This window comes from Oryctolagus cuniculus, chromosome 9, assembly GCF_964237555.1.
Source record: "Oryctolagus cuniculus chromosome 9, mOryCun1.1, whole genome shotgun sequence".
NCBI classification, from domain to species: domain Eukaryota; kingdom Metazoa; phylum Chordata; class Mammalia; order Lagomorpha; family Leporidae; genus Oryctolagus; species Oryctolagus cuniculus.
The window spans coordinates 117,581,907-117,604,894 of NC_091440.1; positions in this window are offsets into that span (position 1 = coordinate 117,581,907).

Consider the following 22,988-nt stretch of genomic DNA (forward strand, 5'->3'; position numbering starts at 1 on the left):
GATGAGTTTCTTATAGGCAGCAAATAGATGGTTCTTGTATTCTTTCCATTCAGTCACTTTGTATCTTAACTGGAGGGTTGAGGCCACTTACATCCAAGATGACTACTGATAGGTAATGACTTGGCCCTGCCATTTTTTCATAAATATTCCTGTTGTTTACTTTGGATTTCCTTTGTACCTTTACTGGGGGACTCTCTGCTTTTGTCTTCTTTTATAGTGATGACCATGTTTCTATGTTTCTGTGTGTAGCACATTCCTATCCTTTATAAGGCAGGATGAGTGGTGACAAATTCCTTCATTTTCAGTTTGTTGTGATAGGTCTTTATTTCGGCTTCATTCATAAATGAAAGTTTCGCAGGGTACAGTATTCTGGGTTGACAGTTTTTTTCTTTTAATACTTCAAATATATCTCACCATTCTCTCCTCGCCTGTAGAGTTTCTGATGAGAACTCAACTGTGAGTCTAATTGAAGATCCTCTGGAGGTAATCTAACATTTCTCTTGTGCCCACTTTAGAATCTTTTCTTTATTTTACTATGGAGAGTTTGATTACAATCTGTCATGGTGAAGGGCTTTTCTGATCATGTCTATTAGGAGTTCTGTGCACTTCCTGTACTTGGACATCCCTTACTTTCTCTGAATTAGGGAAGTTTTTTGTAATTATTTTGCTAAAAAGGATTTTTGATCCATTTTCTTTATCCATGCCTTTAAGAACTCCTAAGACCTGTATGTTGGGTCATTTCATAGTATCCCATAAATCTCCAATGCTGTTTTTTATTTTTCTATTTTTTTCTTCTTGCTTTTGGTCTGACTGTAAAATTTCCAGAGATTTGTCTTCTAACTCAGATATTCTTTCTTCTGCCTCACCAGTTCTGTTGTTAAGGCTTTTCACTGCATTGTTTATTCTGTTGAATTCTTCATTTCAAGTATTTTGTCTGATTTCCCTTTAAAATCTCAATTTCACAAGAAAAAATTTCTTTCATGTCATGTATAGATTTCTTTGTGGATTTGCTCTGATTACTTCTAAGTAATCCTACGATCAATTCTTTGAATTCCATTTCTGGCATTTCTTCAATCTCTTCTGTGGGGAGCAACTCGGACTAGAATAAGTTACTGGAATTAAGACTTCTTCTATGCATCTGCTCTCCCACAATATGGCGCTGGGAGAGAAGTAAGCAACTTCTACACAGCTGCCTCTCGCCGATTTGACTGATGAGCTGCAGGGGCTGGTCTTGCTCCTGATTGGAGGAGAGCAGTGTGCTCGGCGTGTGGGTAGCAGAGTTGGGATTGGTGGAAGAGGACTATAAAGGAGGAGCGAGACAACATGCACCAGGAACATCCGGATAACATCTGAGCAGCCCCCGAGAGAGCTGGCCGGCGGTGTGCCGCTCCCCTGCGGAAGTGGGGAAAGTGGCAGGGGGAGCTGCCCCTCCACGGAGGTGGAGGGGTTGGCAGCCAACCCGGGAAGGACCAGCAGCAAACCCGGGGAGGGCCGAGCAGACAAAAGAACAGCACAGGGTCCTGTGTCGTTCCTCCACGAATGGGGGAGCGACACTCTTCTTCACATTCTAGTATTGAAATGTTGTTGTGTTCCTTTGGGGGTGCCACATTGTCTTCCTTATTCTTGTTTCTTGAATTTCAGTGTTTATTTTTAGGGAATTCTAGAGATATTTGTTTTTTTTTTTTCCTTATCATTTTTACCCTGTGATGGCTTTTATCTTTGGGCTATGCCTCTGGATTAGTGGAGTGTCTACTCCATCAGTGAATACCCTGAGGCATGTGCTGAGCATAGCCAGGGAGCTCTGTTCTGTGCTCTGGGGTGAGGGGCGTGTCCAAGGTGACTTCCAAACTAGATGTGGTAAATATATTTTTTTTTCAGAGTAGAGGTTTTTTTTTTTTTTTTAACTTTTATTTAATGAATATAAATTTCCAAAGTACAGAATATGGATTACAATGGCTTCCCCCCCATAATGTTCCTCCCACCCGTAACCCTCCCCTTTCCCACTCCCTCTCCCCTTCCATTCACATCAAGATTCATTTTCGATTCTTTTTATATACAGAAGATCAGTTTAGCATACATTAAGTAAAGATTTCAACAGTTTGCTCCCACACAGAAACAGAAAGTGAAAAATACTGTTTGAGTACTAGTTATAGCATTAAATCTCAATGTACAGCACACTAAGGACAAAGATCCTACATGAGGAGTAAGTGCACAGTGACTCCTGTTGTTGACTTAACAAATTGACACTCTTGTTTATGGCCTCAGTAATCACCCTAGGCTCTTGTCATGAGCTGCCAAGGCTATGGAAGCCCCCTGAGTTCACCGACTCTGATCATATTTAGACAAGGCCATGGTCAAAGTGGAAGTTCTCTCCTCCCTTCAGAGAAAGGTACCTCCTTCTTTGATGACCCATTCTTTCCACTGGGATCTCACTTGTGGAGATCTTTCATTTAGGTTTTTTTTTTTTTTCCCAGAGTGTCTTGGCTTTCCATGCCTGAAATACTCTCATGGGCATTTCAGCTGGATCTGCATGCCTTAAGGGCTGATTATGAGGCCAGAGTGCTATTTAGGACATTTGCCATTCTATGGGTCTGCTGTGTATCTCACTTCCCATGAGTAGAGGTTTGTTGAGCTCTGTTGGTATAGTCTCATGTTCACCTTCTCTCACCAAGGAGGCCAATGCCTGTACATTAGTCCCAGAGGGTACCATATTCATCCATGCTGCCACAGGAACCACACAAAGCATCCATGCATTCCTCAGCATGAGCATGGATCCCATAGCAATGATCCTCACCAGGGAATCAGGGAGCCCTGAGCATGTGGAGCCAGCCACACGCTGCACCCTCCCATGCAAGGCACAGTATTTTCACAGTCCCAGCACACAAGGCTCCCCCAGTCATGAGCATCTAGCCTGCTGTCAGTTCCTCCAGCCAGACTCAGACATCTCCTCTTGACTGGTTGCTGGGTGCACAGTTACCAGCTGTTGCAGTTGTTAGGTATGTCCACAATGGCGCCTGCCCACTCTCGGCTAGTGTCAGGACATAGGTGCCAGATGGTTGGGGTGAGAAAAGCGTGCCCTCCCTTTTCTCTCTAGGTTGGCAGATATACCGTCCCCCACAGGGCTCCAGGACAGACTCACATCAGGCTCTACCTGCAGCTTTATAGCCAGTGGCTTTGGCTACTTCACTCTGGTCTCACCTCACTCTCCAAAGCTGGTGCTGAGATTCTTGGCTCCTGGAATCCTGAATTGTGCACTTCTATACCCTCCATGTAGATCAACAGAGTCCCTCTAATTTGTGTAGAGTTTCCTCTGTTGTTTTCTCCATAACTCTTCCCTGAGACTACACTCTGTCCATGTTTTCTTAACTATCTTCTAGACCAGAGCACTTAGCTCTCTCCCTGTTCTGCCATCTTGGTGCCTCTAGGTACATAAGCTTTTTAATCACTTCAGTGTGAAAGTAACTCATACTGGCTCGCAGTACCTGGTGAACACAGTCAAATGGCTTCATCTAAATCAAAGTGCCTTGGTGTGGGGTAGTTGCTTTCCAGAAACAACTTAGCACCATGGGAGCATTTTTGGTAGAGAGCTGGTCATCTCTGCCACAGGCAGAGAAGGAAAAACCATATTTCATGTGCTTTTTCTTATTTTTTGCCATGTGCTAGTTCTCTACTTCAGCAATAATCACTACCTTTAATTACTTTTTTGTTAATCAAGTCTTAATGTGGTTGAATTCTTTCAGATGAGAAGGAGGAGTTTGGTAGGATGTCCCTTTATGGTAAAGTTTGTTCCATACAGTTTTTATCTGCATGATAAATGACTTATTTTTCTCACTGAAGTAATGAGAGAGGGAGATCAATCAAATTTGTTTTGGCTTAAGATCTGTTTAGCTTTATGTTTTGACCCATATCCAGTGACTTAAAGTATTTTATAATCAATAACATAATTGAGGGAAATATTATTGGTAGAAAAACAGCAAACATGATTGGAATATTATTCACTAGCATGGACTTTTCTGTGTGAATATGATATAGTAGGAAATAATGGCATTGAGCAGAAAGTTTGATTTTCTCTTACACATTATAAGACTTTTTTTTTATCCTTACTCAAGATGGGCATAAAAAGCATTAATTTAAATCCCTGAGGTTGAGGAATCAGGGTAATCAGGAGAAAATTCCTATTCTACTCAGAAAGAATTATTTTCAAATGTAGGGGGCTGGACCAGAGAAAGTGACTGAAATGTGTTTAGAGGTAAAGTTAGGAGGTTAGCCCATTCTTGTTGGGGGCAGGCCATTAGTTTATCATTTGATTTTCTTTGCACTTATCTACTACATTCTATTAATTAGCTAAAATCCTTAAGAAAACCTCCTATGCCTTTACCAGTGCCAAGCATGTCAAACTTAAAGAGCCACTTATATGCGTTTCACTGATACTGCTTTAGTTACTCATATTTGAGTTACTAGAAGGACATAAAAAATTCACATGAATTCATTTCATTAAAATTAATTTGCTATAACACTGATTGGAAATAGAGGAGAGAGGAAGAAGAGTATCTGCTTTGAAAGAAAATAAAGAAGTATGGATTCAGGAACTGTGATTTTACTTAAATCCTAAGTACCTGTCTAAGGTGTTACTGTAGTGATTGTTGCTCATTGAAGTAATACTTTTCTTTCTTTTTTTAAAGATTTATTTTATTTATTTGAAAGACAGGGTTACAGAGAGAGGTAGAGACAGAGTACAGAGAGAGAGAGAGAGAGAGAGAGAGAGAGAGGTCTTCCATCCCACCGGTTCACTCCCTAAATGGCTGCAATGGCCAGTGCTGAGCTGATCCAAAGCCAGGAGCCAGGAGCTTCTTCCAGAATTCCAAGGTGGGTGCAGGGGCCCAAGTACTTGGATCATCTTCAACTGCTTTCCCAGGCCATTAGCAGAGAGGTAGATTGGAAGTGGAGCAGCCGGGATCCGAACTGGTGCCCATGTGGGATGCCAGCACTGCAGGCCAGGGCTTTAACTTGCTACATCACAGCAACTGCTCCAGTAATGCTTTTCTGAAACTTTTTACAAACATGTAAGGTTTGTTTTGTTTTACATAAAAAAATTTATTTTCAGTTTATTTGAAAGAGATAAAGGCGGATAGAAATCTCCCATCTGCTAGTTCACTACTGAAGTGCCAATAACATCCAGGGCTGAGTCAGGTTGAAGGCAGTTGCCTCAAACTCGGTTCACCTCTCCCATGTGGCTTACGGGGACTCAAGTTCTTGGGCCATTACTGTTGCTTCCCAGGTTATACATTTGCAGGAATGTACTATAACTGGGAGTGAAGCTGGGACTCGAACCCAGGCACTTTGGTATGTTATTTGGGTGTCCCACGCAGCATATTAACTGCTGTGCCCAAACACTGTCCCATTGTGAGATACTTAAAGCAAATTAGAAGCAGGTGAAAGGATCTTGTCCTGTTGGGGTTTACTTTTTGTAGTTATTCCAATCTCTGGAAGATTATTTGCAATGCAATATATGGAAGGGCGGTGTAGAGTTGCTAAGATTGAAACCAGTGCTCCAATATAGGATATGGACATCCCAAGTAGCTTAACACTCTTTTAGATGTCGGGTCCTTTTTTAGGCACTAAGGATCCAAAAATGAGCCATGTGTCACATTTTACCAATCCTCCAGGGGTTCATAGTCTAGGACAGGGGTTAGAAATGCACACAGTTATCTTCCAATGAGATATATAGTCAAGAGTACATGATTATCAGCTGGAATACCAAATATCCAATACAGTGGAGTAAGTAAGCTAAGTGTTAGAAAGACCTTGGGTAGCCAAATTGACAGTTGAGGTTAATCACGTGAACTGTAGAGTAAGCACCCCACAGAGGTTATCCTGAAGTTCTTTCTGCTTGTTTTGCTAGGAATAGTTTCCTTAGTAACAGGTTTGGAATGGAAGGGAGCTTGCAAACATTATCTGTGAGAGTTCTTAACTGTTTATCAACTGCACTTATGGTGACAGAAAATCTGTTACGTGTGAGAGGCTGTGTGTAATTTTAAACATTGGCTGAACTGCCAGCTGCGTAACAACAGGAGGAAAGCAAGTTCACGTAGGATATGCCAGGCATTCTTAGGCTTTATTTAGGTTTATTTGGTCCTCTTGGGAAAAGAATCAATATTCAAGTCAAAACAGGTGCATCAACATGGTCTGAATAATTATTGGGTGAAGCAGTAAATGAAACCATGCATCCTTGTTAAATTTTGTGGCAGCAAAGGTGATGTCCTCAATTGTGTATGATGACTCAATGGTATGACCACACCATTATCTCATTCAATTTTATGCCCTTTCTCAAGGTGACATTTTATTTGGTGACATTTCCAAAGTAGTATGTAGGGAACTCGTTCATATGATGCTTGTTAAGGTCACATGGCTAATATTTCGGGCCACTTCATCTGTGAGAACCAGATAGAGAATAACACTTTGCCTTGTTTCAGAAGAGACATAAAACAGAGCTCTGGATAGTGAAGCACTGCTGTGGTCTGACACTTGGGGTGGTTTATTGGCTTCATTGGCTGTGGGGTTCTGCAGATCTTGAATTGCTTGAGTTATACTCATAAGGAGTTACTCTTTGAATTCGTGAAGCTTAGTGGGACAGCCAATCTCATATGCAGAGGTGACTCGAGATGACTGAAGTGACCTCACTGAGTTACTTGATTTGCAGAGTTGCTGTGAGTAAACTTCCAGCTTACCAGTAACATTTTTTGTCCTTGTATATACTTTTTCATGTTACCCAGCGAAATTGTGTTACAGAGGTATGATTATCTCCATTCAGCAAAAGAAGAAAGAGGGGTAGGCATTTGGTCTGCCAGATAAGATGCTGATGAAGATGCCCATGCCTTATCAGAGTTGTTGAGTTCACAGCCTGCTTCCAGTTTCCTGGTAACACATATCTAAGGAAGACAGTGGTGATGTCTCAAGCAGTTGAGTCTCTGATACCCATGTGGAATACCTGGATTGAGTTCCCAGCTTTAGCCCAGTTCAGTCCTGGCAGTTGCAGGCATTTGGGGACTAGTGAACACCAATTGGGAGTTCTCTTTCTCTCTGTCTCTAAGATGGAGGTAAAGATAGAGAAGCTGTGGCCTGGAGAAATGAAATAATGACCCACTGTTGACCAGATGAGTTGTGAATTTCCAAGTTGATTTCAGGATTTTGGACTCTATGCCATGCAACCACTCATTGATGGCAGGTGAAGGAGGGCTTCTAGAGCCTTCTTGAATAAAGCCATTTCTGATTTCATTCTTTTCATGACCTGAATATACCATTAAAATTCTCCAATTTTGTTAAAAGAGGGAAAACAAGTTGCTCCTCCCAGTGAAGAATACACATATTTTAAAATACAGCATGTAGTAGCTAGGATGTATTCCTGAATAAATTGAGGAAATGGCAGTGACACGAGATGTGATTTTAAGGTAATATAGACCTTTTCTGCAACAAAACAGATGCACACAAGCACACACATCCTGTTCTTTCAGATCCGATAAAATCTTACACTTGTCTAACAGTTGTTTGTTTTCTCCAACACTGAAATGTCTAAGCATACCAAAATAAACTCTTCTAAAATAGTATACGAAGCATATCAGATTTCCCTAGAAAGTATGCAAAAGCTACAGTATCTCTACAAAATTCTCATTCACAGGAATGACCTTCAAATAGTTGGCTTTTCCCTTTGAACCTTTTAATAAATTTTGTGTGATTGCATTTGCTCTGGTTTCTTGGAACTAGAAACTGCTCCAGTCAACTGATCTATGTTTCTCTGTGTTAGCGGGTCTTTGTCTCATGGATCAGTAATGTGCCACTCTGGTGTCATTAGTTTGTAAATGTTTTCATACATTGTTTGCCATTAAATAACAGAATTACTTGGCCTAGAAGTCTGATTAATTAAATTGTTACACTTTTAGCTTCTGAAGTTATAAGGCCTGGGAATCAAGGAGATAGATAACCCAGCGATTCTGCCCTCAATTAGGTGAAAGTGCTGCAGGTGGAGAAAGAAATGAAAATAAACACATTAAGACAAATACAAACGAGGTAGCTGAGTGTAGGGAGTACTTGATTCTACAGGAGAGGTTGAGAAGGTTCATCAGAGACTATATGGAAATGTCATCCATCCTGCATTTTGAAAGATGATTGCCAGAAGATAATTAAAGAGGGAGGGAAAGACTGGCCCAAAGCACTGAGATTAGATATAAAACCCAACGATTAGGTATAACACCCAAAGGAGCAAATGTCTAATGTTTTTAGGTTAGCTGACATAGTGAAGTAGCTCTATTTGGGTACATTAGAATTTCAGTTTTCCTTAACTCCATCCACTCAAACAGTTTTTGACTAAGATATGGAATGGTGCAAAATATCTTTGAAATGTTCGATTGAAATTTTATATCAGTAAATTCGCTCCTACTTCACCATCATTAATAGACATTTATTGAGTTCTTGTGTTACCGAGATCTCCAAGTCAAGAATTAAATCTTGATGAGTTCATCTTTATTATGTCATTCTTTAAACTCACCACAATATCCCCACACAACCCATTAATAAAGAAAAAGCAAACATAAGAGAAATTGACAAGTTGTGGCCTGGTCTATGAACAGGAAGTCAAGAGGAATATTGTTACGTCTTTGAGGTCTGGATTCAAATTCTTCAAGGGAGATAATCTTTCAGGACAGGGAACTTATGGGATTAGGCAAAGTTTCTGATATAACAGACTTTTCATTTTTTATAAAAATATAAGATTAAAGAAGAATTTCTAAATTGTCACCAGATAATCAGTATATATACAGTTAACTTAGCTGTTTTAGTGAACTTCTAATGCCACAAGTGCAAATAACTTGAAATAGTGTTATGAAACTATCTTCTGACTTATCATCATTAGCAACTAATAAAACCTCTGGCCAGCTGGTCTGTTGTCAGTGCTCTGCTCTGTTTCAGATTTTCTTGTTAGTGACTAAGATTTGCTGTATTCTGTTCTGTTTGTACTTTGTTGATTTGACTTTCACGTGACTAGGCTGAGAGCGGTCACTTCCTTTAGCAAAGGTGCACAGTGCTGTTCACAAACACTGTTCTCAGTGCAGATAAGATTTTTAGTGTGGTCTTACCCATTTATATTTAAATGCAATCATTACTCAGAAATGGCCAGATTTCCTTCCTGAGGTTGGTTATATCTGTTGTTACATTTCTGGTGGTGTTTTCTCTGTCCCATCACTGAGAAACACAATGAATTTTACACTGTTTAATAATTTACTTAAGCATATTTAGTATCTTCACTGTTAAATAATATCTCCCCTTTAAAGGTGATTGAATAACATTAAAACATGTATTTGGGTATACTAATATACCTGGCAAATTAGTCTAGGCAAGAAGGTTCTAATCTAGTAATTCTCAAATCTGTGTATGAATTGTAATCAATGGGGTGGTTTGAAAAACAACAATACCTTGGTTCCATTCTTAGGAATTCTGAGGTTATGGGTCTGCGGTATAGACTGGGCATTGGGATGGACAATCTCTGCACAGGTGATTCTGACGTGCAGCCACGATTGAAGACTGCTCTGCCCAGACTCCAGCACATCCAAGTTTGCTAAGTTAAAGACGTTTCTACCTGAAATTAGTTCTAGACCATTGATTGGGATAAAAGAAACTACAGATGATTTCCATCGATAAAATGAGAGATGTTGAAGACATGTTGAGTGGCTGGAAATTTGAATATAGCTGCCTCAGATTTCTCAAACAGGACCTAGGAATCTAGTGGTTTCAGCCACATCTACCCTCCTCTAAAAACAGCATCTACCTTGTGTCCAAAGGTCTTGAGGGGCATATTGTTACATGATCCACACAGAATATTAGCTGACTACTTCTATGATGTTTCTTTCTAATTAAACATTCATGCAAAGTGCTTGTTGTCAAAGATTGGAAGCAGGCGTGGGGGTTTTCTACTCATGTAGAACATTTTGTATTATAGCTTTTATGATTGTTTTCTAATCAATATTGGGATGGCTTAGTGAATCCAGTTTGAAGACCCCCTTTCATTGTAGCACATGTCCTAGAGGCAAGGTAACTGGGGAAAGACACAGCCGTTTATTTCCTCAAACCTGAAAGGTACTGACAAGTGTCAAATATACCCATTATCCTAGGAAATTTTGCAGCATATGCAGTTTCTTGGTGGGAGTAGTTTTCAGGTTAATTTCCATCATAGAGTTTCTTGCAAGCAGCAGTGGGAATACTGAGAGGCTGAATTCTTATGAAACAATAGTAAAACCTGTTTTGAGTTTTTATAAATTTTCTGTTACACCCTGTGGTTAATGTTATTCAATGCCCTGATAATTATTGTGAAAAATGTCCTATATATCTAAAGTCTTGGCTTTTCTATTTTGTCTGCCTAAATTAATTGAGATAGCATCCCTATACAATGAGATGCCAGATCTTTTTTTTTTTTTTGACAGAGTTAGACAGTGAGAGAGAGAGACAGAGAGAAAGGTCTTCCTTCCGTTGGTTCACTCCCCAAATGGCCGTTACGGCTGGCGTGCTGTGCCGATCCAAAGCCAGGAGCCAGGTGCTTCTCCTGGTCTCCCATGGGGTGCAGGGCCCAAGCACTTGGGCCATCCTCCACTGCCTTCCCGGGCCACAGCAGAGAGCTGGACTGGAAGAGGAGCAACCAGGACAGAATCTGGCGCCCCAACCAGGATTAGAACCTGGGGTGTCGGCGCGGCAGGTGGAAAATTAGCCTAGTGAGCCTCAGCGCTGGCCTTGAGATGCCAGATCTTAAAGGTACAGCTAACCAGTGCTGAAAAATAAGTACTCTGTGTAAATGACCCCACTAAGAAAGAAAACATTTCCATCAGCCAGAAGATGTACCTTTGTTCCTTCCTGCTTAATAACAAACCTCCACATCCATACCCCACACCTCTCTAATGGGCTTGTTTTTATCCTATCTCATATTTAATTTAAATGCAGTCACACAGCAAGCAGTCTGTCTCTGACTGCTCTTTCTCAGCATAATGTTTTTGAGATTGATCTGTTGCATGAATCAGTAGCCTGTTCCTCTGGGTGATTAGAAACATACCATGAAATAAATACCACAGTTTGTTTATTCTCCTGCTGATGGGCACTGACCTGTTTGCAGTTTTTGGCTATTATGATTAAAACTGCTATAAACATGCTTAAGGCTTTTAGAGGACATTTGTCTTCACTTCTCGTGGGTAAATTTCTAGTAGTGGAACTGTCATGGAGGGAGTGTGTGGTTGTGCCACGTGCACTTCCACGCATAATGTAGGAGAGGGCTAGCTGTCCTGCATCTTCAGCAGCACTTGTATTCCATCCTTGTCATTTTAGCCTTTCTAGTGTGTTGTTGATTGCGATTTTAATTTGCATCTCCTTGATGACTAATTACACTGAACATTTTTAAGGTACTTATTGGACATTTGTATTACCTTTCTTGATGAAGTGCTTTTTGAAAAGTTATTGTCTGTTATTCTGTTGAATTGTAAGACTTGTTAAATTCTGAGTTTGAGACTTCAGTCATTTATATGTGTGTGGAATATTCTCTCTCATCCTGTTTTAAAGGAATTTCTCTTTACCAAACCAAACATTCAATTTTAATAAATGTTTCCCCTTTTTCTTTCATATGTAGTGCTTTCTCATCTTTGACTACTTCACAGTTGGAAAAAATCTTATGTTTTCTTCTAGAAGTGTTATAATTATAACTTTTACGATTGGGTCTGTGAGCCATGTTAAAACAAATTTTCCATATGGCCACTAAGCTTTCCCCCATTGGGAGTTACTTTGATTTATAAAAGTCACTGACAGTAAATGTGTGGACTAGCTCTTCTGTTTTGAAAAGCAAACTTGATAGTCATGAAAGAAAGCAAGGAATATGCAATTAAGTAATAAATTAGGTTCCATAGACCCTCAGTGATGAAAACTTTGTTTTTCACATAGTATTAGGTAAGCATCCTCTAATTCTTTATTCAATGTCATTAAAATATCCAGGAAAATAATAATTATAAAACAGCAACAAAGGTAGAATATGGAGCAAAATAAAAATGTCAGAATGAAGGTATTTTTCTGTTAAAGGACTACTTTCTTGGGCTCTTTTTCCATTCATTGTCCTGGGCACTTGTGGACATTTTCAGTCTGGAGTTTCATGCACTTCAGTTATAGCAAATTTTCTTCTATTATTTTTTTGACTCTCCCTCTTCCAATATTTTGTCTGCCATCTTTCTGAAAATTCTGTTAGTTGAATGAAATTATCTCCCAAATTAAGGTCCTCCCTCATGAGCATTTTGTGTCATATTTCTAGGATTGTATCATCTATACCTTCTTTGGAATGTTATGTTGCAGGAATCATACTTTAAAATTTCAAGAGCACAGTTTTAGATTTTACTTTTTAAGAAATACTCCCTTATTTCATAGATAAAATGACTTTTAAATATTTATTAGTAACCACTACTGTTTGAGGGGATAGCAAAGTAGGGTCAGTAACATTGCAGATAAAACTGTAAAGTTCCTCTTAGAGATGTCACGGGCCTTCTTATTGAGGCCAGCTCTTCTTCCAGGCCAGCTAGATAATGGAAGTCAACAGGGTGCCTTCCCTAAGGAGGCTCATATCTCCATATGATGTCTGTTCTGGTACTCCATGTGAAGAGATAGAGAGGTCTGGGCCTCATACCTGACTAGGCTTTAAAGCCCACTTCATTATTATTAAGCCTCTCCTATCTATTTGCCTCTCAATGGGAAAAATTCCTTCTAATTTAGACAGCACCTTTGCTACTCCATCCCTACTTGGCTTGAAGAAGCTACAGTGTTCATTGTCTCATACCCCCTAACAGAAGTTAGGGTCCTTTCTTCTCGGGGAGGGATTGTGAGGAGACAAACTGGTTAACAGGCAGCCAAGTTGGTCCTGGTGGAAACTGAGGGTACAAAATTCTTGCTTTCCCTAAATGTTATCTTTAGCAAGGTCAGAAGTGCCTGCCCTACTCCTAGGAAACTTCTGCTTACACAATGAAGATAGCAAAGGAGTGGTGATCCCATTTTTCTGAGTTTACGGTTTACTGTAAAAACAAGTTAGCTGTCCTACCCTTTGGCAAATAAGATTAGAGATCAGGTCTTTTGATAGGTCTTGTCCTTGCCTTATAACTGAATGTCAAGATAATTTTTTCCCCCAAAACTGTGGGGAAAAAACCCACACTCTCACCAGCCCTTTTGGGTTTTGCCTCTCTTAGAGCCCCCTTCCTGGGTACTACATCAGGAGGTCTCTGACTTAAATATTGATTTTAAATTAAAAAAATTTATTTGAAAGGCAGAGTTAGATCCTCCATTCCCTTGTTTACTTTTTTTTTTTTTTAAAAAAAGATATATTTATTTGAAAGGCAAAGTTAGGATGGGGGGGTGGAATGTGGGTGGGAGAGAGAGAGAAAACGGGGAGGGAGGGAGAGCGAGATATATATTCTATCTCCTGGTTCACTGCCCAAATGGCCACAGTGGCCAGAGCTGGGCTTATCTGAAGCCAGGAGCTTCTTTCAGGTCTCCCACATGGGTGTGGGGCCCAAGGACTTAGCCCATCTTCTGCTGTGCCAGGTATGTTGTCAGGGACTGGATCAGAAGTGGAGCAGCTGGGACATGAACTAGTGCCCATATGGTATATGGATTCAGACCAGGCTGATTCCAGGAACCTAGAACTCCATATGGGTCTCCCATGTGAGTGCCAGAGGCCCAGCTACTCAGGCCATCTTAGACTGCTTTCCCATGCTGCATTAGCAGGAAGCTGGATTGGAAGTGAAGCAGACAGGACTCGAACTGGAACTCACATGGGATGCTGATGTTGTAGGAGGTATACTAACCCAGTGCACCACAACACTGGCCCCATACAGTAACTTCTTTTGTTTCCATGACAATGTTAGGATTATTGTTATCTCCATCACCTCTATTTCCTTAAATATATTTTCCCTGTTTGCTTATTGTCCAAGCTATATTTTATGTTGGTTTATTTCCTCAAACATTTAATAATTTTTGCCTGTTCACACAACAAGGAAGTACAAAGCTATTTGAAAGATTTTTTGTTGCAGTAGTATTATGCACTGATAGCCTTCATCCTAGAGAATCATGTGGCCTCGCAAATGAATAACTGGATCTTTGCCCCTTTATTTCTATACAAAACAGATATCTAGTATCCCATGTGTAGATAACAGTCTAAGTGATACCATTTTGGATTCAGACAGGAAACAGGTTGCAGAAGTGGTCCATTAGCTCAGTATGCAAACTTAGTTCCCTGTTTTCTGTATGTCTTCTATCCTGGCTGGCTCTTTGTGCTTGGAGGTTGGGACAACTCTTGTTAAGTTGTTCGTAGAATAAATCATTGGTTTCCTCTAGATGTTTTAAATTTTGGACTGCAGATCTGTTTGTTGCAGCTATCTTGAAAAAAATCACATTACTTCAAACTATTTATTATTATTATATATTTTATTATATGTTATATTATATATTATTTATTATTATTCATACTATTTATTATTATTTTGTGGTATCTGATTTTTTGACCTATTTTACTTTGTTACCTGTATTTGTTATTCGAGGTTCTATAGGGAGAATCACTTGTCATTTCCTTAGCTTCCAACTTTGTAGACATTTGGATTTGATGCTGAGTCATTGGCCATTATTTCTACTGTTGTCACTTTGTGTAAATAGTTTGCATTACACATGTGTTCTTTCATTAATGATGGAATTGGGTTATCATTTTGAAGTGATTGAAAACACAAAAAGATGAAAATGTCTTCGTTCTCCAACTAGAAGCTACTGGTCTAACATTTTAAAAAGACTTACTTATTTGAAAGGCAGACTTACAGAGAGGCAGAGGCAGAGAGAGAGGTCTTTTATCCACTGGTTCACTCCCTAAATGGCTGCAATGACCAGAGCTCAACCAGTCAGAAGCCAGGAACCTAGAGCTTCTTCTGTGTCTCCCACGTGTGTGCAGGGGACGATGGACTTAGGCCATCTTCCACTACTTTCCCAGACACATCAGCAGGGAGCTGGGTTGGAAGTAGAGCAGCTGGGACTCGAGGCACTGGAGGTGGCTTTACCTGCCACACCACAGCACCGGCTCTGCTATTGGTCTAATTTACTAGAAAAAGAGGCAAAAAAATTTCATATTTATATAATTACCAAAAAGTAAAAACATGTTTATGGACTCTATTTCCTTCTCTTAGTCAAAATGATAAAATCACCAAGACACTTACTTTGCATCCTTGTTGTATTTTATGCTGCAATTCATGTATATAAAACATTCACATCAAGTTGACATATATGGTAATAAGTAAAAATGTTACCTCCTTAGGATTTTAGTTGGCAGTGCAAGTTCATTCTGTATTGTTCATGTATGTATAGAAACAACCATTAGTGGCAATATTTGATGGCTCACATTTTAGTTATATTTTCTAAAATGGTTTCCCTGCTATATCACATAGCAAATTAGCTCTTGAGCTACTTCAAATATTTTCCACTCTGTTGCAGAATTAGTATGTATTATCTTTGAAATGTGTTACGAATCAGTTTAAATTAAAAAAATACTTTGCTATTGAATTTTCTCCTCACAGTTTTATGAAAATGAAGAAAAGGTATCTCCTTTCCCCTTTGTTTTTACTTACAGCAATTATTTACATGCATGATGCTAAGTGGATTAGGTCACTGCCTATGAAAAGGAGTTGAGTGATACTTTAAATGAGTAATCAGTCTTCCCAGTCTCATTGGATTGCTTATGAAGAGTTACCTGACTTTCAGGATTTCTTGAGGTTTCTGTAGATAACAACAGGAGCTGGTGGAGTGAGAGGATAAGCACTTGTCGTTGGGAACTTCGGGACACATGTCAAAGTGATGAAGCAGCAGTTTGTTAGCATTGCTGCAGGTTACGTGCACGGTCTGCAAAATGTTCACGGAGAATGTATGTTCTAGAAAGACTGCCTAGACGTCAAAGTTTTTAAAATTTTACTCCAAAATAAACTTTTTTTTTTGCTTTCAAACTTTTATTTAATGAATATAAATTTCCAAAGTACAGCTTATGGATTTCAATGGCATCACCCCCCATAACGTCCCTCCAACCCGCAACCCTCCCCTTTCCCACTCCCTCTCCCCTTCCATTCACATCAAGATTCATTTTCGATTTTCTTTATATACAGAAGATCAGTTTAGCATACATTAAGTAAAGATTTCAACAGTTTGCTCCCACACAGAAACATAAAGTGAAAAATACTGTTTGAGTACTAGTTATAGCATTAAATCTCAATGTACAGCACACTAAGGACAAAGATCCTACATGAGGAGTAAGTGCACAGTGACTCCTGTTGTTGACTTAACAAATTGACACTCTTGTTTATGGCCTCAGTAATCACCCTAGGCTCTTGTCATGAGCTGCCAAGGCTATGGAAGCCCCCTGGGTTCACTGACTCTGATCATATTTAGACAAGGCCATGGTCAAAGTGGAAGTTCTCTCCTCCCTTCAGAGAAAGGTACCTCCTTCTTTGATGACCCGTTCTTTCCACTGGGATCTCACTTGTGGAGATCTTTCATTTAGGTTTTTTTTTTTTCCCCCAGAGTGTCTTGGCTTTCCATGCCTGAAATAGTCTCATGGGCTTTTCAGCCGGATCCGCATGCCTTAAGGGCTGATTCTGAGGCCAGAGTGCTGTTTAGGACATCTGCCATTCTATGGGTCTGCTGTGTATCTCACTTCCCATGTTGGATCATTCTCTCCCTTTTTGATTCTATCAGCTAGTATTTGCAGACACTATTCTTGTTTATGTGATCCCTTTTGTTCTTAGTCCTATCATTATGATCAATTGTGAACTGAAATTGGTCACTGGGACTAGTGAGATGGCATTGGTACATGCCACCTTGATGGGACTGAATTGGAATCCCCTCGTATGTTTCTAATTCTACTGTTTGAGGTAAGTCAGCTTGAGCATGTCCCGAATTGCACACCTCTTCCCTCTCTTATTCCCACTCTTATATTTAACAGTGATCACTTTTCAGTTAAGTTTCAGCACTTAAGAAGAATTGTGTATTGATTACAGTATTCAACCAAAGGTATTAAGTAGAATAAACAAAAAAATACTAAGAGGGATAACATATCAAGTTGCTCATCAACAGTCAGGGTGAGGGCTGATCAAGTCACCGTTTCTCATAGTGTTCATTTCACTTTAACAGGTTTCCTTTTTGGTGCTCAGTTAGTTGTCACCTATCAAGGAGAACAAGTGGTATTTGTCCCTTTGGGATTGGCTTATTACACTCAGCATAATTTTTTCCAAATTCCTAATAGGGATCACTTTTCAGTTAAAATTTAAACACCTAAGAATAATTGTGTGTTAATTACAGAGTTCAACCAATGGTACTAGAACAAAAAAAAATACTAAAATGGATAAAGTATTACATTGTACATCAACCTTCAGGACAAGAGCTGATCAAGTCACTGTTTCTCATAGTGTCCATTTCACTTCAACAAGTTTCCCCCTTGGTGCTCAGTTAGAAGTCACCGATCAGGGAGAACATATGATATTTGTCCCTTTGGGACTGGCTCAATTCACTCAGCATGATGTTTTCCAAATTCCTCCATCTTGTTGCAAATGATCGGGTTTCATTGTTTTTGACTGCTGTATAGTATTCTATAGAGTACATGTCCCATAATTTTTTTATCCAGTCTACTGTTGATGGGCATTTGGGTTGGTTCCAGGTCTTAGCTATTGTGAATTGAGCTGCAATAAACATTAATGTGCAGACAGTTTGTTTGTTTGCCAATTTCATTTCCTTTGGGTAAATTCCAAGGAGTGGGATGGCTGGGTTGAATGGTAGGGTTATCTTCAGGTTTCTGAGGAATCTCCAGACTGATTTCCATAGTGGCTTAACCAATTTGCATTCCCACCAACAGTGGGTTAGTGTCCCTTTTTCCCCACATCCTCTCCAGCATCTGTTGTTGGTAGATTTCTGAATGTGAGCCATTCTAACCGGGGTGAGGTGAAACCTCATTGTGGTTTTGATTTGCATTTCCCTGATTGCTAATGACCTTGAACATTTTTTTCATGTGCCTGTTGGCCATTTGGATTTCCTCTTTTGAAAAATGTCTATTGAGGTCCTTGGCCCATCTCTTAAGTGGGTTGTTGGTTTTGTTTTTGTGGAGTTTCTTGATCTCTTTGTAGATTCTGGTTATTAACCCTTTATCTGTTGCATAGTTTGAAAATATTTTTTCCCATTCTGTCGGTTGTCTCTTCACTCTCCTGGCTGTTTCTTTTGCAGTACAGAAATTCTCAATTTGATGCAATCCCAATAGTTGATTTTGGCTTTGACTGCCTGTGCTTCTGGGATGTTTTCCAAGAAGTCATTGCCAATACCTATATCTTGCAGGGTTTTTCCAATGCTCTCTAATAATTTGATGGTGTCAGGTCGTAGATTTAGGTCTTTAATCCATGTTGAGTGAATTTTTGTGTAAGGTGAAAGGTAGGGGTCTTGCTTCATGATTCTGCACGTGGAAATCCAATTTTCCCAGCACCATTTATTGAATAGGCTGTCCTTACTCCAGGGATTGGTTTTAGATCCTTGATCAAATATGAGTTGGATGTACATATTTGGATTGATTTCTGGGTGTTTAAATTCTGTTCCATTGGTCTATCCATCTATTTATGTACCAGTACCATGCTGTTTTGATTACAACTGCCCTGTAGTATGTCCTGAAATCTGGTATTGTGATGCCTCCAGCTTTGTTTTTGTTGTACAAGATTGCTGTAGCTATTCGAGGTCTCCTGTGTCTCCATATGAAATTCAGCACCATTTTTTCCAGATCTGAGAAGAAGGTCTTGGGTATCTTGATTGGTATTGCATTGAATGTATAAATTGCTTTTGGGAGAATGGACATTTTGATGATATTGATTCTTCCAATGCATGATCATGGAAGATTTTTCCATTTCTTGGTATCCTCCTCTATTTCTTTCTTTAAGTTTTTGTAATTTTCATCATAGAGATCTTGAACATCCTTGGTTAAGTTTATTCCAAGGTATTTGATTGTTTTTGTAGCTATTGTGAATGGGATTGATCTTAGAAGTTCTTCCTTAGCCATGGTATTGCCTGTGTATACAAAGGCTGTTGATTTTTGTGCATTGATTTTATACCCTGCTACTTTGCCAAACTCTTCTATGAGTTCCAATAATCTCTTAGTAGAGTTCTTTGGGTCCCCTAAATAATGAATCATATCATCTGCAAAGAGGGATAGTTTGAGTTCTTCCTTCCCAATCTGTATCCCTTTATTTTTTTTTTTTTTTTTGACAGGCAGAGTGGACAGTGAGAGAGAGAGTCAGAGAGAGAAAGGTCTTCCTTTTGCCGCTGGTTCACCCTCCAATGGCCGCCGCTGCAGCCGGCGCACCGCGCTGATCCTGGCAGGAGCCAGGAGCCAGGTGCTTTTCCTGGTCTCCCATGGGGTGCAGGGCCCAAGCACCTGGGCCATCCTCCACTGCACTCCCTGGCCATAGCAGAGAGCTGGCCTGGAAGAGGGGCAACCGGGACAGAATCCGGCGCCCCAACCGGGACTAGAACCCGGTTTGCCGGCGCCGCAAGGTGGAGGATTAGCCTATTGAGCCACGGCGCCGGCTATCCCTTTAATTTCTTTTTCTTGCCTAATAGCTCTGGCTAGAAATTCCAGAACTATATTGAATAGCAGTGGTGAGAGTGGGCATCCCTGTCTGGTACCAGATCTCAGTGGAAATGCTTCCAGCTTTTCCACATTCAATAGGATGTTGGCTGTGGGTTTTTCATAGATTGCTTTGATTGTATTGAGGAATGTGCCTTCCAAACCCAGTTTGCTTAGAGTTTTCATCATGAACGGTTGTTGTATTTTATCAAATGCTTTCTTGGCATCTATTGAGATAATCATATGGTTTTTCTTCTGCAGTCTGTTAATGTGGTGTATCACGTTGATTGTTTTGCGCACATTAAACCATCCCTGCATACCAGGGATAAATCCCACTTGGTCTGGGTAGATGATCTTTCTGATGTGTTGTTGCATTCTATTGGCGAGAATTTTATTGAGGATTTTTGCATCTATGTTCATCAGGGATATTGGTCTGTAATTCTCTTTTAATGCTGCATCTTTATCCAGCTTAGGAATTAAGGTGATGCTGGCTTCATAGAAAGCATTTGGGAGGATTCCCTCTTTTTCAATTGTTCTGAATAGTTTGAGAATTGGAGTCAGTTCTTCTTTAAATGTCTGGTAGAATTCAGCAGTGAATCCATCTGGTCCTGGGCTTTTCTTTGTTGGGAGGGCCTTTATTACTGTTCCAATTTCTGTCTCAATTATGGGTCTGTTTAGGTTTTCGATGTCTTCCTGGTTCAATTTAGGTAGGTTGCATGTGTCCAGGAATCTATCCATTTCTGATAGGTTTCCCTGTTTGCTGGCATACAAGTCCTTGTAGTAGTTTCTTATGATTCTTTTTATTTATGTGGTGTCTGTTGTTATGTTTCCTTTTTCATCTCTGATTTTATTGATTTGTTTCTTTTCTCTTTTTTTAGTTAGTTGGGCCAATGGGGTGTCAATTTTGTTTATTTTTTCAAAAAACCAGCTCCTCATTTGGCTGATTTTTTGTAATGTTTTTTTGGATTCAATCCTGCTGATTTTTTCTCGGATTTTAATTATTTCTCTTCTCCTACTAGATTTGGGTCTGGTTTGCTGTAGGTTTTCTAGATCCTTGAGGTGAATTGAAAGCTCATCTATTTGCCTTTCCAATTTCTTTTTTTTTTTTTTTTTGGACAGGCAGAGTGGACAGTGAGAGAGAGACAGAGAGAAAGGTCTTCCTTTGCCGTTGGTTCACAGTCCAATGGCCGCCGTAGCCATCGCGCTGCGGCCGGCACACCGTGCTGATCCGAAGGCAGGAGCCAGGTGCTTCTCCTGGTCTCCCATGGGGTGCAGGGTCCAAGCACTTGGGCAATCCTCCACTGCACTCCCTGGCCACAGCAGAGAGCTGCCTGTTGATATAAACTTTCCTCTTAACACTGCTTTTGCTGCGTCCCATAAGTTTTGGTATGTTGTGCGGTTATCCTCATTTACTTCCAGAAAATTTTTGATTTCTTGTTTAATTTCTTCTATGACCCATTGTTCATTCAGGAGCATGTTGTTCAATCTCCATGTGTTTGCGTATGCTCTAGGGATTCCTGAGTTGCTAATTTCCAACTTCATTCCTTTATGGTCTGAGAAGCTGCATGGTATGATTCTAATTCTTTTGAATTTGCTGAGACTTGCTTTATGGCCTAGTATGTGGTCAATCCTAGAGAAGGTTCCATGTACTGCTGAGAAGAATGTAAAATCTTTAGCTGTAGGATTGAAAGTTCTGTATATATCTGTTAGATCCATTTGGGCTATAGTGTCGTTTAAATCTACTGTCTCCTTGTTGATCTTCTGTCCTGTTGATCTGTCTATTTCTGAGAGTGGGGTATTGAAGTCCCCCAGTACTATTGTATTGGGGTCTAAGTCTCCCTTTAAGTCCCTTAACAAATCTTTTAGATAAACCGGTGCCCTGTAGTTAGGTGCATATACATTGATAATTGTTATATCTTCCTGTTGAATTGATCCCTTAATCATTATATAGTGTCCCTCTTTGTCTCTCTTAACAGTTTTTGTGGTAAAGTTTATGTTGTCCGATATTAAGATGGCTACGCCCGCTCTTTTTTCATTTCTGTTGGCATGGTATATCTTTTTCCAGCCTTTCACTTTCAGTCTGTATGGATCTTTGTTGGAAAGATGTGTTTCTTGTAAGCAGCAAATAGATGGGTTTTGTTCCTTAACCCAATCAGCCAATCGGTGTCTTTTAACTGGACAGTTCAGGCCTTTAATGTTCAATGTGACTAATGATAAGTGGTAACTTTGCCCTGCCATTTGCCAAAGATAAGTTCTAATATATGCTTTGAATTCCCTGTGATCTTTTGCTGTGAGGTTTCCTTCCTTTACCTTCTTTTATATTGATGACCGTGTTTCTGTATTTCTGTGTGCAACACATCTTTAAGCATCTTTTGCAGGGCTGGACGAGTGGCGACAAATTCTTTCAATTTCTGTTTGCTATGAAAAGTCTTTATTTCACCTTCATTCACAAATGATAGCTTTGCAGGATATAATATTCTCGGCTGGCAGTTGTTCTCTCTTAGTACCTGGGCTATATCTCGCCATTCCCTCCTAGCTTGTAGGGTTTCTGATGAGAAGTTAGCTGTGAGTCTGATTGGAGATCCTCTGAGAGTAATCTGACGTTTCTCTCTTGCACATTTTAGGATCTTTTCTTTATGTTTCACTGTGGAGAGTTTAATTACAACGTGTCGTGGTGAGGATCTCTTTTGGTCGTGTTTATTAGGGGTTCTGTGAGCTTCCTTGTCTAGGATTTCTCTGTCCTTCTCCAAACCTGGGAAATTTTCTGCTAGTATCTCACTAAAAAGGCCTTCTAATCCTTTCTCCCTCTCCATGCCTTCAGGAACTCCTAGAACCCGAATGTTGGGTTTTTAATAGTATCCTGAAGATTCCTGACAATATGTTTTAGATTTCTAATTTCCTCTTCTTTTCTTTGGTCTGACTGTATCCTTTCCTGTTCTCTGTCTTCTAAGTCCGATATTCTCTCTTCTGCTTCACCCATTCTGTTTGTAAGGCTCTCTAATGTGTTTGTCATTTGATCTGTTGAATTCTTCATTTCATTATGATTTCTCATCACTATCACAGTTTCCTGTTCTACTAGTTGTTTCGTTTCATTTTGATTCCTCCTTAATATTTCATTTTCGTGAGAGAGATTTTCTATCTTGTCCATTAAGGATTTCTGTAGTTCAAGAATTTGTTTTTGAGAACTTCTTAATGTTCTTATCAATCACTTTTTTTTTTCTCTCTCTCTCTCTCTTCTAGTTAGCCTGGTGAACTTTTCCCCCTGGGGGTCGTTCCCTCTAGTCTCCTCTCTCCGCTTGCCTGC